This window comes from Thermobia domestica, chromosome 11 (assembly GCF_964235325.1).
Source record: "Thermobia domestica chromosome 11, izTheDome1.hap1.1, whole genome shotgun sequence".
In the NCBI taxonomy this organism is placed as follows: domain Eukaryota; kingdom Metazoa; phylum Arthropoda; class Insecta; order Zygentoma; family Lepismatidae; genus Thermobia; species Thermobia domestica.
In genome coordinates this window covers 130,715,834-130,730,332 of record NC_137464.1, presented here as the reverse complement: position 1 = coordinate 130,730,332, position 14,499 = coordinate 130,715,834, and the positions used below count along the sequence as shown (strand labels likewise).

The 14,499-nt window shown below is 35.2% G+C and overlaps 1 protein-coding gene across 4 annotated transcripts in view; it reads left to right on the top strand.

Annotated features, from left to right (window-relative positions):
• Nucleotides 1–14,499, top strand: part of LOC145664449 (DNA topoisomerase 2-binding protein 1-A-like) — a 1,008,895-nt gene that overhangs the window by 961,264 nt on the left and 33,132 nt on the right. The gene's annotated exons all lie outside the window — the stretch shown is intronic.

Genomic DNA, 14,499 nt, shown 5'->3' with positions numbered 1-14,499 from the left:
ACATACTTTTTCTTATACTTCTTAAATATGCTTGAGTTAAATAATTAACACTTTGACATAGTAGGTGGATGTGACATAAAATTATTTTATTGTCTTAACGTAATGTAAATGCTTGCCTCCTTTAGTGGCTGCCAAATAAGAGTATAAACATTTGCTAAATGTAAGCTTTATATGTACAGTCTTGTTCAAAAAATGGCCACCCCTAAAACCCGCAATACACAGCAGTGATAATGGTTGCGGACAGTCACGACGTTTTTCCCGATTATATACAAAGTTCTTTTTAAGAATCATTATTCATGTGACGACTTCTAAGCGACGTTTGCATAAAAAAAAAGTAATTAAGTACATGCAATTGGAATGAATTTTGAGTTTCTTATTCATTTAACTTTTAAGTAATCTTGGGATGCTTAGATTTGATTCTATTTTATTCCTATTTACATTTCAAGTTATGAACAAAAACATAATAATTTTATAGGACCTAAAATAACCTAATTTTGCTTTCAGAACCTATAACGTCTTAAATTGCCAGTTTTTAAATTTTGAAATGCTTTTGAAACAAAATTACTTTTTTAAACGCACGAATTTTTCGTTTTTGTCAGTCTACTAGTTTTCATCAATATAATAACAAGCTCCCTTTATATGGTATGTTCCTTTGTAATTTGTATTAGGCGAGATGAATAAGGACACCTAATTTCGTACAGATAGACCTAGAGGATCAAGTTTTTTCGTAAAGACAATGTCCAGGAAAAATTTCTGGGAAACCCTTAAGAAATAACCAGTATGAATACACCTCTTATATCAGTGTTGTGTATATTTATGAGAATTTCAACAGGCGATGGAAAAAGATTCACATCAGAGAACCTTTCTGAATATTTTGTTCAGTGCCATTTCAGAAAGTGAAGTAATTCCTCTGTGTGTGCTATTTGGTAACGTGAAAATTACCGGAAACACAACTCAAAATGTTTTCTTCACCAGTATTACTCTAGGAAAGTGAAGTGATGATTGTGCTATTTGTTCTGTACAGCATTTCAAATATAAGAACTTTTATTTAAGAAAGTAACGAATTAGCTTTCTTGTCATTTTAAACAGGCTATGTTTTTTAGAGTCTTTTGAAGTATTTTGTTGTTCAGTGCTGCTCCAGCAAGTGAAGCGATTTCTTTGTTTGTGCTATTCAGTAACATGAAAAGTGTCGGAAGCACAGTAACTCAAAATATTTTCTTCCTTAGTATGAATCTAGGAAAGTGAAGTGATGTTAGTGCTGTTCAAGATTTCAAATTTAGAAAAATTTAAAACATACATATAAAGGGTGTTCTTTCTTTATAGGCGGGGTATTTTATGTTGAAATAAAACACAGAAAATTGTTTTTAATATCAGTGAAATTGACTTTATTTGACAGATTATTTTATAGCATTAATGTTTGAATATAATTTCGGGCATGTGGCCACCGCGGCTGGCGCGTACATGACGTAATCTGGAGGTCCAGTTTTTCCACACTCTTCACAGTAAATCAGGCTGTATTTCGGCAATAACGCATTGAATGTTTGCTTCCAATTGCTCAATTGTTTCTGGTTTCTCGGCGTAGACATGGGACTTTACATATCCTCAGACAAAATAATCTGGGACCCGGACAAATCTGCCAATTACCAAATGCGCCAAACGCGAAAATGACCAAATGTGCCAATTGTGAAAATGGACAAATCAGCCAATGGACAAATCTGCCAATTACCAAATCTGCCAATTACCAAATGCGCCAAACGCGAAAATGACCAAATGCGCCAATCGCGAGAATGGACAAATCTGCCAATGGACAAATCTGCCAATTGACAAATCCGCCAACTACCAAACCTGCCAATTACCAAATCTGCCAATTACCAAATCTGCCCAACGCGAAAATGACCAAATGCGCCAATCGTGAGAATGGACAAATGAGCCAATTACCAAATCTGCCAATGGACAAATCTGCCAATTGACAAATCCGCCAATTACCAAACCTGCCAATTACCAAATCTGCCAATTACCAAATGCGCCAATCGTGAAAATGGACAAATCTTTCAATTGACAATTCTGCCAAACGGAAAACACCCAACTCTGTTTGTATTATCATCAAATAACTGGATAATCTAGTAAAAACATAAAGAAAGAAAGTATTTATGAATAACAAGCAAGAAACTAAGAGTAATTAAGAGAAAGTAATCAAATCATCGCCCAAATATTTGAGGATTTGAACGAGGTAACCATTTACAATAGCATTAACATTTACTTATTGGGGGAGATCGGGGCTGGTTGACGAACTGCATATAACTCCTTCATTAATTAACATAATGAGCTGTTGCTACTGTCAAAAAAGAGCGACCTATGGATGCAGCTGCCACCTTTATATGGAATTTGTAACTTGCGGATTATGGTGTCTATTAGATAAAGAGTGTTTTTGCCAGTCTGAAGTATTTTTTTCAGTTCTCTGTTACATCACAGAATCGTCACTACTTGGGGTACAGAGGTAAGTAATATAGCATTAGTTAGATCTGAACTTTGTTTTTATGGATATTCAAACAATAAAACGTAAATGCCAAACAATTGCTGAGTAATTACGACTTTGTTGAACAAAATGGGCTTGGGGTTAGTTGGCGTATAGCATTTGGGGTTGGTTGGCAAGTGCGCCAAACAACCTCATGTGAAATTATATTTCATTTTATTTTTATTGTTACATTGTTTGTTTTATTGTTATATAGTTTACAGTTCTACCAATCTTTTACTTCAATGTTATAGAATAGCATGCAGATATTGGATTGCTGTCAAAATTTAGAAATCGAGAAAAGACTGTATGCCGGACTCTGAATTTTCTGAATAGGCCTAATTCTCAGGATCAAGAATATTTTGCATGTGCTCTTTTGTTACAAAAATAGAGGCCTAGCTATTGCTTTTTCTTTCCTTGTGGAAAGTAGGAAATAAATTGCATTTCTCGATAATTCAGCTAAAACATATCTTAGTTTCTCTTAGCTACTTTGTGAACAGCGGGAAATAAACTACCTTTCTTGATAGTTCAGTTATTTTAATTACATTTTGAAATAATATGAAGAATTAACCTACACCAAATCCTATTAAAACTGATGTGGTTTGATAATCTTGTAGCTTTCAATGTCATGACAACCAAGCTAGAATAAAAGAAAGAAGTTTTCATATTTCATAATGCTGATTCTTTTAAATGTTGTGAATAAAAGTAATTTCAAACTTCAAATAGCCTACTTCATTGCAATATATATAATAGAATTCAGAAAAATAACGTATATTTCTAATAAATCCAATTTTGTGTGTGCTTTGCTATGTGTAAAAAGAATGTCAACTAGCCTCACGCTATCAGCCAACCAGACCCTCAGTAGGGGTTGGTTGGCATACTCCGTTTTAAAAGAAAGAAAAATTATTTCTCGAAAACTAAGCAACAAAACAAAAAGAAAAATGGAATTTATTAGAGGAAACATTGGTCTGTCCGTACACATCCATTACATTGCAATACAGTGCACAATCTGCTCATAAAAAAAAAAAAAAAATAAATAAAGAATGAAAAGTTCGCCAACCAGCCCCGTTCTCCCTTATATGTTTAAAAAGTTGGTTATTTTGTGAAGACCGGAGAGACATATGATGTAAAAGTTCAATAAATCGTACATGCTCTAAGGCAATGAGAGATAATTTGCTTGTAATTATGTGTTAATTTCGATGAATTTATAACTGTTAAAAATGAATGTTTTTGTTATTTGCTGAAGTGATTGGCCACTTTCTGCACTGAGGTTATAGTTTGGGGCGCCCGACCTCTTGGACATTACTAGTGATGGGCAGTGGGGATATTCTCAGTGGGAAGGGATTTAAAAAAATAGGAATATTCCCGGTTTTTTTCCCTGGCCTATAAATTCCCGGGAAGGAATTCATATCCATTTCTTTACTTTATCATCCAAATTATAAGAACCGTATGACTAATTACATTATTTTAATATATTATGATTTACTTCTAGATTTTAAAGAATTTGGAGGTTAAGAAATTTAATTTTTTTTTTTTTTGACTGTACTTGACATAATTAATAATATGAGTTTTTAAGTACCATTTCCATTTGCACTAAAAGGTAGGGTAATTGTTTAGTATTGGGGGCCCAAAACTAGCAAAAAGTAGGAAGATTTACGGAACAAATGAGTTGATAGTGGTGTTCAATTAGTCAAGAAAGTATTGAACACAATTTTGTTTAGGGCAGTAGGGGATTTGTACAAACCGTAAAGGTAAGTGGAAGTGATTTATGTGAGAAAGGAAAGTGAACTGTTGGTAACGAAAATAGAAAACAACGTTCCCTGCGGGGCTCTACCCCGCCTTCACTCGCTAACTCTCGCTTGGCAATGCTGTCTGAATTTAATGTTGGTAACGTAATTTAACGTAAGAAACCATAAAACAACCGCATCGGAATAGAATATCGCAAAAAAAAGTAGGTGCAAAATCTGGACCCACCAAACTAAACAATAGCCAAAAGTAGCAAAGTAGTAATTTACAAATGATGAAAAGATCTCCTCCGTGGCTAAGCGGTTAGCGTACGCGCCTTTGGCGTGGAAGACCCGGGTTCGATTCCCGGCGGGAGCTCATGTGGTTCGGATTCCACGTTAATCAGTAGGTCCACGTCTCATATAGCCTCGCTGCTGAAAGGGACGCTAAACTAAAATCAACTCAACTACAAATGATGAAAAGAATCCATTTTGTAAAGTAATGTAGAATTATGTAGAAATAGAGATGAAGTACTATTAATAAACCCTGAACCACCGTTAGTAATAGACGTCGGTCTGTCTCCTGTCTCTGACTCGAATTTCTGAAGAGGTACTCGGACTTCTCTTACATGTGAATTAAAGCATGAAATTTCGAGAAATGGGCAGGAAAAAATGTCATGTATGGCAATATCACATGCAAAATTATAAAGATAAGAAAGTATCTTGCAATCGCAAATGTTGACAAAATGGTGGAACATGTGTCTTCTGGCACTTACCCAACATAATTTGTTTAGAACACTTAAAAATTTAATATGTTTATATCAGTAGTAGAGTCAAGTTCAGATAATCCACTTACATGTAAATTTAAACTTTTTAGCGGTTTAAAAGTATGTCGACTTACTATACCATTTTTGAAACATATTTACTTTCGTAGAACATATTGTAAATAAATATAGATTTATGCGTACTCTCTAAATATAATAAAATATTAATAAAATAACATCGTTCAGAATATACATTTTAAAGGCTCCGCTGGGAATAAGAGTAATAATATACTGTGATATAGAAACGAATTTAACTTTGAAATCATAATATAGTAATAGAATGCAATTTTATTTGTGATTGTAGATAAATTCCCGGAAAATTCCCATTTTGGGGAATCTTCCCGGGAATATTCCGGGAAAATATTTTCCCGGGAATTTACCCATCACTACCCAAAATATCAAATTGCTGTAAACGGCATTATGATCATTACATCTTTTGAAAATAATCTACGTAATTAGATGTGATACTTATCTCAGCTCTTTTTCGAAATAAAGCCCTTTGCAAGAAGTCAAGTTTTGAATTCCTTGTAGCTTTTTTCTTCTGTTTGATAGAAATACATCATATGCTGACCATAGTATTCGACACTAAGGTGCTTTCGATGTGCGATGCACCATCCGTCTCACTTGCGTCATCACTGTTATAGAGACCTCCAAAATTGGGATGTTTCTGGATTTTTGTGATATTATAGCATAATTAGTTTGCAACACTGAACAATAGAAGTTGTATTGTTTGTTTTCGATTTGTATGTAGACTTAAAATTTGTAATAACTTAACGTAGTGCTATTCAAAAAATACAACTTTGTGTTGAGTTGGCAACATTTTACATCCGGTGATATTAACCAATACGTGGCTAGGTGTCCCCCTTCCTACAGTTGCTTCATGCAAGGTTTCGCTTCCTTCCCTCTTTGTTTTTCTCTGGTCACAATGGGAGAAACGTCGAGAGGAAACGGGCGGCGGTAATTTTGTCACCGGAAACTTCGTCACCGGAAAGTTCGTCACGGTAATTTCGTCACTGGTAATTTTGTCACCAAAATATTACCATATAGGTAATTTCGTCACCGAAAATTTTGTCACGTTAATATCATCACCAGTGTCTTTTAGAATATAATACAAGTTAAATGAATGAATCGGAAAAGTTTTACGGCAATAACTGTGCACAAATCGCAAAATGCTGCACAATCTTTGAAAGGAAATTTTCAAACACAGGAGGTTTTTCTTCCAAATAACCGCTTATATATCATGCATACCGAATAAGATTAGCAAATCTAGGAGAAGAAAACTGATTATGAATCAGTGTTGGGATCTTAATTATATTATTACGGAGATGTAAATTGATGTTATAGTTGTAGAGAAGGACAGTGTCAGATAAATGTCTCAAGAAATTTTTTTAATGGCCTAAAGAGCACAAGAAGAGCCTGAATCCTACCAGTTGTTCCCGCAGAAATGGTTTATATTATGAGTTACTCTTTTGTTCTTAAAATAGGTTCAAAGTTGATGAAATGTGACCACTCCACGAAGCTAATAACAAAATGGACTTTGGATTAGACGCTTGAAGAAAAATATCTTGGAACCATGATCTCAGAAGACTTGATGTTAATTTTTCCGGATTTGATGTTTTTACAAGGATGTTTACAAATTTAAAGAGGTTGTGTTGGACTACAAGACCAAATGTTCCATTGTTTTCCTACAAAACAATTAACAGTGGTGATAACAAAACACTATTTACAGAAATTATAGGCTGTATGATGTAGCTATGAGTCATAGAATTTACTGATTGCGCCACACTTTCCACTGTTTGTGTCTCTGTAAACACTAGAGTACGTCCCGTCTACATTTAAAAATGAAACCATATTGATCAGAGTTATAAATATTTACTTTTCCAATAACATGTGTTGCTTCTTCTTCGCGACAAATGCATTGGTACTGGCTTCTAACTTTTTGGGCTATAGATTTAATCAAACGTCCTGTTAAAATAAGTACAGAAAGGGGTTTCACGTCAGTGTGCACCTTCTCTCAGTAGTCCCTGCCAATTATAATTGTTCTTGGCTAACTGTAGAACATTTCAAACCAGAAGACTATTTGTAATAGTAATCATCATATTGGATCCGCCAATTTGAATTTTGTAATTTTAACGTCAGGTTCTGAATCACCTGTCCTAAAACCTCCTTGGCAGTAAGCTGGCTGTATCATTTAATCTTCTATTTTAATGATTATTTTCTGTTTATGCTTGGAGGCTACCTCTAAAAGGGTGGTTTCTACCCTTAAATCCGCACCATTGCCAAAATAAAAAAAATATACGTGACGATTACTTTTTGATATTCTACAAGTTTGCAAAGTTTCATTCAAATCCATTTGCAGTTCCAATGATATGGAGAGAACAGACAGATCATACTTCAAACTGCTATTTTTGCATAGTTCTTCCAATTAAAGGTATATCCAAAAAAGAAAAAGTGGACTGCTACTTATGCAATTCAAATATTCCTTGAAATGTTCATCACTGAGCTACACTCTGAAGAACTAAAGGTTCCACAACTTCTCGTACCTTACTCCAGTGTTTTACCCGATGAAGAACAAAAGGTGAACAATGTCGACCCACATTGTCAAATTCTGCTGCAGATTCATCGTCTTCCAACGATTCTAACCTCACAAAACCCAAATATCATTATCTATTCACCATATGATACTCAACCTGAATTAAATTACCTGGGGTTTTCAAAAAGTGGCGCAGAACTGCTGGCATCCAAACTCAAGAAGTGGGGAGCTTATTCCGAAGATCTAAAAGTGTTCGTGTTTTGAACAGGTCAGAATCTCCAAACAGTATTTTCAGTGGAAAGTGACATATTACGTTGTAACTATGTAGGCCTAACTGGTCTTGTGAGTAAACTTAACATAGACGATAATCTCAATGAATGGCGGCTATTCATAGACGCATCAAAACATTCTTCAAATATATTCTGCGTAAACTTCCACAAATTGCTGAAACTAAAATCAGGTATGAATCCTTATTGGCACTCAAATTCGCCTCCTCAATTCAACTCCTCAATGATCCTGAATTTGATGCAGTGTTAGAAAATGAAGAGAGGATTGCATGAGATTTTTTCCGAAAAGTGGTGACGAATGTTTTGGAAAACGAGCGGTCTCAGAACTATAACAAAGTAGAGTTGCACCTAATACCTTCTACCAAGCAATAGGGTGTAATGTATCACTAAAAATACATATGTTCCACTCCCACATAGATTTCTTCCCAGAAAATTGCGGAGCAGTCATTGATGAACATGGGAAACATTTCTACCAAGTTATATATATGATGGAGAAACGATATCAGGGCTACTGGAGCAACTCTGCTCTTGCCGATTGTTGTTGGACGGAAAATTCCCAATTTTACCCTAATTTCCCCTTTTCTCGTACAACACACACACACACACACATTATCATGATATCATTTGAAAGCCTGTTTTATTCTGAAGAGAATGACGTATAAGTCATGATACTCAAATAAATAATAGGGCCGCGGTGGCTCAGTGGTGGAGCGTTCACCTCTGGTGCTTGGGGTCCCGGGTTCGATCCAAGTCCCCGCCAAGTGAACTTTGTGGTGGACAAACACCGTGTGCATGAGTTTCCTCGGGTTTCTCCCGTTTCCTCCCACTTTCTTCATTCTACCATTTTTTTAATTACTCATCATCACCGTCTCCTTTAGCCTTACCGCCATAACCGTTGGACGTAAAACTCAGATTTCATTTCATTTCAAATAAATAATACTGTTCTGACTAATTTGATTTTATATTTATCTCACTTTCTTTCTATATGAAATTTGGTATTGTCTAGCAGAACTGAGAAATATTTTTTCCGTCACAACTATTGTAGGTATTACAATGAAACTTGGCACATATATTATTTATAAACTACAGTAGTTTTAAAGGTATATTATATTTGGGTGCCTTTAGTTGGGGCCGTACCAGGGGGTGCTACATTTGAACAAAGGGACTTTTGGACGGGAAATTCCCAATTTTACCTTGAATTTCCTTCTTCTTATACATCATGTACACATGCGCATAGTACCATTTGCAAGCTTGGTTTATTCTGAAGTGAATGGCATATGAACCAAGATAATCGGATGAACAAAATTGAAGCAATAGCTACTTAAGTGAAAGACCAAATAGGCTTGTTGGCTATCCAATAATTACAACAAACATTAATCTTTTCGGGTTCGATTCCCAGTGAGAGGGCATTAAAATTCAAACGTGTTACGTCACGTCTCATATAACCTAAGTACAGCAATGGGATACTAAACTCCAAAAACCAACATCAGTAAACATTCATTTTGAAACATAATTGCGAATTTATAAAAGTAACACACATTAAAATTTAAATACCCTTTTCCGCTCTTTCATAAATTCTCCTTCCTCTTCTTCTTTGTAATACTGTGGGACGATGATTGAAGAATACATCTAAAGTAAAATGATAGTTCGGTGACTTATCCATTGGCAGATTTGTCCATTGGCAGATTTGGTAATTGGCGGATTTGTCAATTGGCAGATTTGTCCATTTTCACAATTGGCGCATTTGGTAATTGGCGGATTTGTCAATTGGCAGATTTGTCCATTCTCACGATTGGCGCATTTGGTCATTTTCGCGTTTGGCGCATTTGGTAATTGGCAGATATGGTAGTTGGCAGATTTGGTAATTGGCAGATTTGTCAATTGGCTGATTTGTCCATTTTCGCAATTGGCGCATTTGGTCATTTTTGCGTTTGGCGCATTTGGTAATTGGCAGATTTGTCCATTTTCACAATTGGCGCATTTGGTAATTGGCAGATTTGTCCATTGGCGGATTTGTCAATTGGCAGATTTGTCCATTTTCACGATTGGCGCATTTGGTCATTGGCAGATTTGTCCTAGGCCCAATAATCTAATTGCGTCAAATCGCACGAACGAGGTGGCCACGATTATGAGCACCGTAAAATGCACGCAATGCCCGATGAGTTTGTCGAATTGAACCGTGGTTTTCAAAATTAATTTGCGCAATTTGCAAACGTTGCTCCGGCGTAAGTCTATCCATGACGAATTTCCAAACCAAACTAACCTCAAAACAACTGAGAATTGTAATACCAGCTATCACAAAAGACAGTGTTGCTAGTTTAAAGTTCTCCGCCTCAACAACAACAACAACAAAAAGTTCATTATAGTTCTAAACAGGCTATGCTTATGCTGTACCAAATTTCAGCCATTAGTAATAATTCCAGGTGAGGAAAGTTTTATTAATATTTTTATAAATCACATCGAGATAAGATTCTGTTCGATGCTTGAGGTGAATAGCTTTCGAAAAGGTCGAAATAATAATAATAACTTTTGTAGCGTTAAAAAGTATGCCAATAATAATTGATAATTTTTCTTTTGCCGGAAGAAATTATTTATTTGTGTACGGTATGTGTAACAAAACGCACTATTCTTTAGGAAATTGTTGTTTGTCATTTCCACAAACAACTTTTGTTTGTCTTTGTCTTTTGACACACACCCTTTACGCTCATGTTACTTCTCCACATGTAATTAATACGGCTTTCGACAGCTTTTTATTCGTATGCAATTGAAATAAGTGAAACGTACACCATGAATCGTTTAAAGGAGATAGTAAACGATTTATCATACAGTGCAGCAATCTCTTGCGTGAGCAGTAATAAAGGAGTAAATTTACGTCGGACTCGCTGCTAGCATTGACCACATTCAATAGAGTTTAGAGTGGAGGATTGAGCATGCTAAGGAAGGTACTCAAAATAAGTTTAACTTCGCCAGTCAAGAAGCCCTGAAATTACGCTTTAACAGATGTTGCTACGTGTGTTTATGCATCTTGGAAGATTCCGTTGTTATCATGACTCAGCATCTGCACAAGAAATGTGCTTATTCACTTTAAAAATTCTTATAATCGCTGAAAGTAATTCGTTTGTGAATAATAATAGAACCAGCAGAATACTATGAAAATGGGACTTATATCAACTCAGAGGCAAAACCTATCAACGTGTAGGCAGTCCGGAGAACGCACAGTAGTAGTGGTCCCCGTATGGCCAGCCGAGTCAGCAAATTTTTTGTGACGTCATAGGTCAATGACCTTGGCCCGGGGTCAATGACCTAGGGGTACTTAGGACCACCCCCTCTAAATTTTGGCAGGGGTACCATGGCCCACCCCTTAAATTTTGGCAGGGGTACATAGGACCACCCCCCTTAAATTTTGGTCCACCTCGTTTCCTTCTAGGGGTACAAAATTGTCAAAATATAAACGTAAGCAATACGTTGTACCACGTGTTTGGTCTTTTGGCCCAATTTATCCTCTTGGATGAGGTTCTATTACCTTATATGGTTATATGGTTATGTATAGGGGTCTATTCCCTATCATAAGACATAGGTACATTTGTGCACTCCTTTAAAAATTTGGGAGGGTACTTTGGCCCACCCTTTAAATTTTAGAAATTGCTCATTTTATATATTTGATATTATAGTACTGGACCCTAACATGTATTATGATAAATTTGGGTGGTCCACCTCGTTCCCTTCTAGGGGTACAAATTGCCAAAATATAAACGTAAGCAATACGTTCTACCACGTGTTTGGTTTGACCTAAGTTATCCCCTTGGATGAGGTTCTATTACCTTATATGGTTATATGGTTATGTATAGGGGTCTATTCCCTATCATAAGACATAGGTACATTTGTGTACTCCTTTAAAAATTTGGGAGGGGTACTTTGGCCCACCCCTTTAATTTTGGAAATTGCCCCTTTTACATGTTTGGTATTATAGTATAGAACCCTAATATATATTACTATAAATTTGGGTGGTTCACCACGTTTCCTTTGATGGGTACGAAATTGCCAAATTTTAGTACAACCACGTGTTTGGTTTTGGCTCAATTTATCCCCTTGGATGAGGTCCTATTATCTTATATGGTAATGTATAGGGGTCCATTCCATATCATAAGACATAGGTACATTGATGCACCCAGGGAGGGGATTCGGTATCATAGTACATGACCTCAACATGTATCATGATAAATTTGGGTGGTCCATCTTGTTCCCTTCCATGGGTAAAAATTACTAAAATATAAACATAAGCAATATGTTGTACCATGCGTTTGGTTTTTGGCCCAATTTCTTCCCTTTGATGAGGTTCTATTACCTTATATGGTTATATGGTCATGTATATGGGTTCATTTCCTATCATAAGACATGGGTACATTAACGCACCCCTTGAAAAATTTGGGAGGGGTATCTTGGCTCATCCACTCGGTTTTAGAAATTGTTTTAATATAAGCATTTGGTATCATAGTACAGGACTTCAATATGTACCACTATAAATTTGGATGGTCCACATCGTTCCCTTTCATGGGTAAAGAACTACCAAAAATCGAATTTCGGAGGTTATTGACACCTATTTAGCACGTTATATGGTTTATTACCTTTATATGTTTATGTTCCCTTTTAAATTTGGGAATTATCAAATAACAAAATTCGGTAAACGTTTTCTAGGACCCATTGGTGTTCCTCTTATGATCAAATATTCAAAATTTAAAGGTTATTGACCGGCTTTATTATTGAATAAGTACAGGATTTATTACTTTTTTCATAAGACACAGGTGTATTTGTGTACCAATCTTAAATTTTGGGAGGGGGTACATTTCTTATTGTCATATCAATAATTGGTAATTGTTCTTTGGGTAAATCATTGTGATCACGTGATCAGTTATTGACCTATGATGGGATTAGGAGTCCAGGACATTGGTACATTGAAACTTTGTAGGATAATTTGAGAATGCGTCATTGGTATTGATTATTACAGCCAAATATAAACGTAAGCAAGACGTTGTACCACGTGATTGACCTTGATGAGGTAGTGTACAGGGATACATAGCTAACCTTATTGAAACTTATGACTCATAGTCTTAAGGGAATACATGCTACAACACTGGCAAAGTTATTGTTGATGCAATTTGATTGGCTGATCACTATCTTTCGTGCAATCTGATTGGCTGATCACTATCTTTCGTGCAATCTGATTGGTTGATGAGTGTTAAATCTTTGCTGTATTCAGTTTTTAAGTTTTGTTTTACATTTAAAAATCTTGTTTTCGTTCAACATTTTGCACTCAATGATAAATATGATCAAAACCGTTTATTTGTTAATCGAATAGTTAAAAACCGGATAAAGTTTAACGGTTAACCGTGAAACGTAAAATTTTTTAGTTTGAATTTTTTTTTGCTTGCAACATTTTGTTTCAAAAATTCTTGCTTTCAAATTTTTTGTTTGAATTTTTTGTTTCAGAATTTTGTTTGAATTTTTTTTGACAACTTTTGTTTCAAAATTTTTTGTTTAAAATTTTTTTGTTTGAAATTTTTTTTTTGAAATTTTTCGTTTCCAAATTTTTTGTTTGAAATTTTTTGTTTCAAAATTTTGTTTGAAATTTTTTTGTTTCAAAATTTTGTTTGAATTTCTTTCGTTTGAAATTTTTTTGTTTGAATGTTTTTTCGTTTCAAAATTTTGTTTCAAAGATTTTTGTTTGAAATTTTTTGTTTCAAAGTTTGGTTTATTTTTTTTTTAAAGTTTGTGCACTCATTAGTAAAGAACCGGAACTGTTTAGAACTAAAACCTCTGGCAACATTATGGTGCAATAGTACTCGTCAGAACATGATAATGCAACGTCATCAATTTTGCATCATCGTTCGCGTTAGTATTCATGATAACATCATCATGGCTACTTGTCTGCAGTTTCTAAACACACGTGATGTGATGAAATCATTTACCAAGATTACTGATTTACAACAGAATGTACCTTATAGAATCTTAGCTAGCCAAATGATACCTACAAAGTTTGGATTAAGAATCGTGGTGAAGCTTGAAAATGATAAGAATATAATTTTACCAGCAAGATATTTTCCCAAGAAGATATTTTCCCATCAAAACAAGAAGAACTGCTGCGTTTCTTAAATACTGGATCTGTATCTTTATGTTACAAAGGATTCTTGGGTCGAAGTCATCAATTTGAATTTAGTACACAGCCGGATTCGTCAGAAATTGTGATGAAATCATGAATTCAAACGTCAGCACATCAGACATAGTTGTATGAATTTGGTTGGTCAGCATGACGTCAGCAACTGTGATGAAACCATGAATTCAAACGTCAGCACATTCCTTTCCTATGACGTCAGCCGTAGTTCTATAAATTAACCAATACACTGTCATCCCACGAAATCATTTGAGCAAGTGCTTTTCAGGAGGAAAGATGTGTACTTCTAACGATAAAGAGTTCATCTTCGCAAGCTATTATCCAATAAATATATTTCAAACAAAACATGTGATGATTGGTATCAGTGCTAGAACATTTGAACCTGTGATTCGATTGGGCAAAGCAGAACAATTTGGTGTACAACTGACCTGTGAAAAATGGCAAATATGT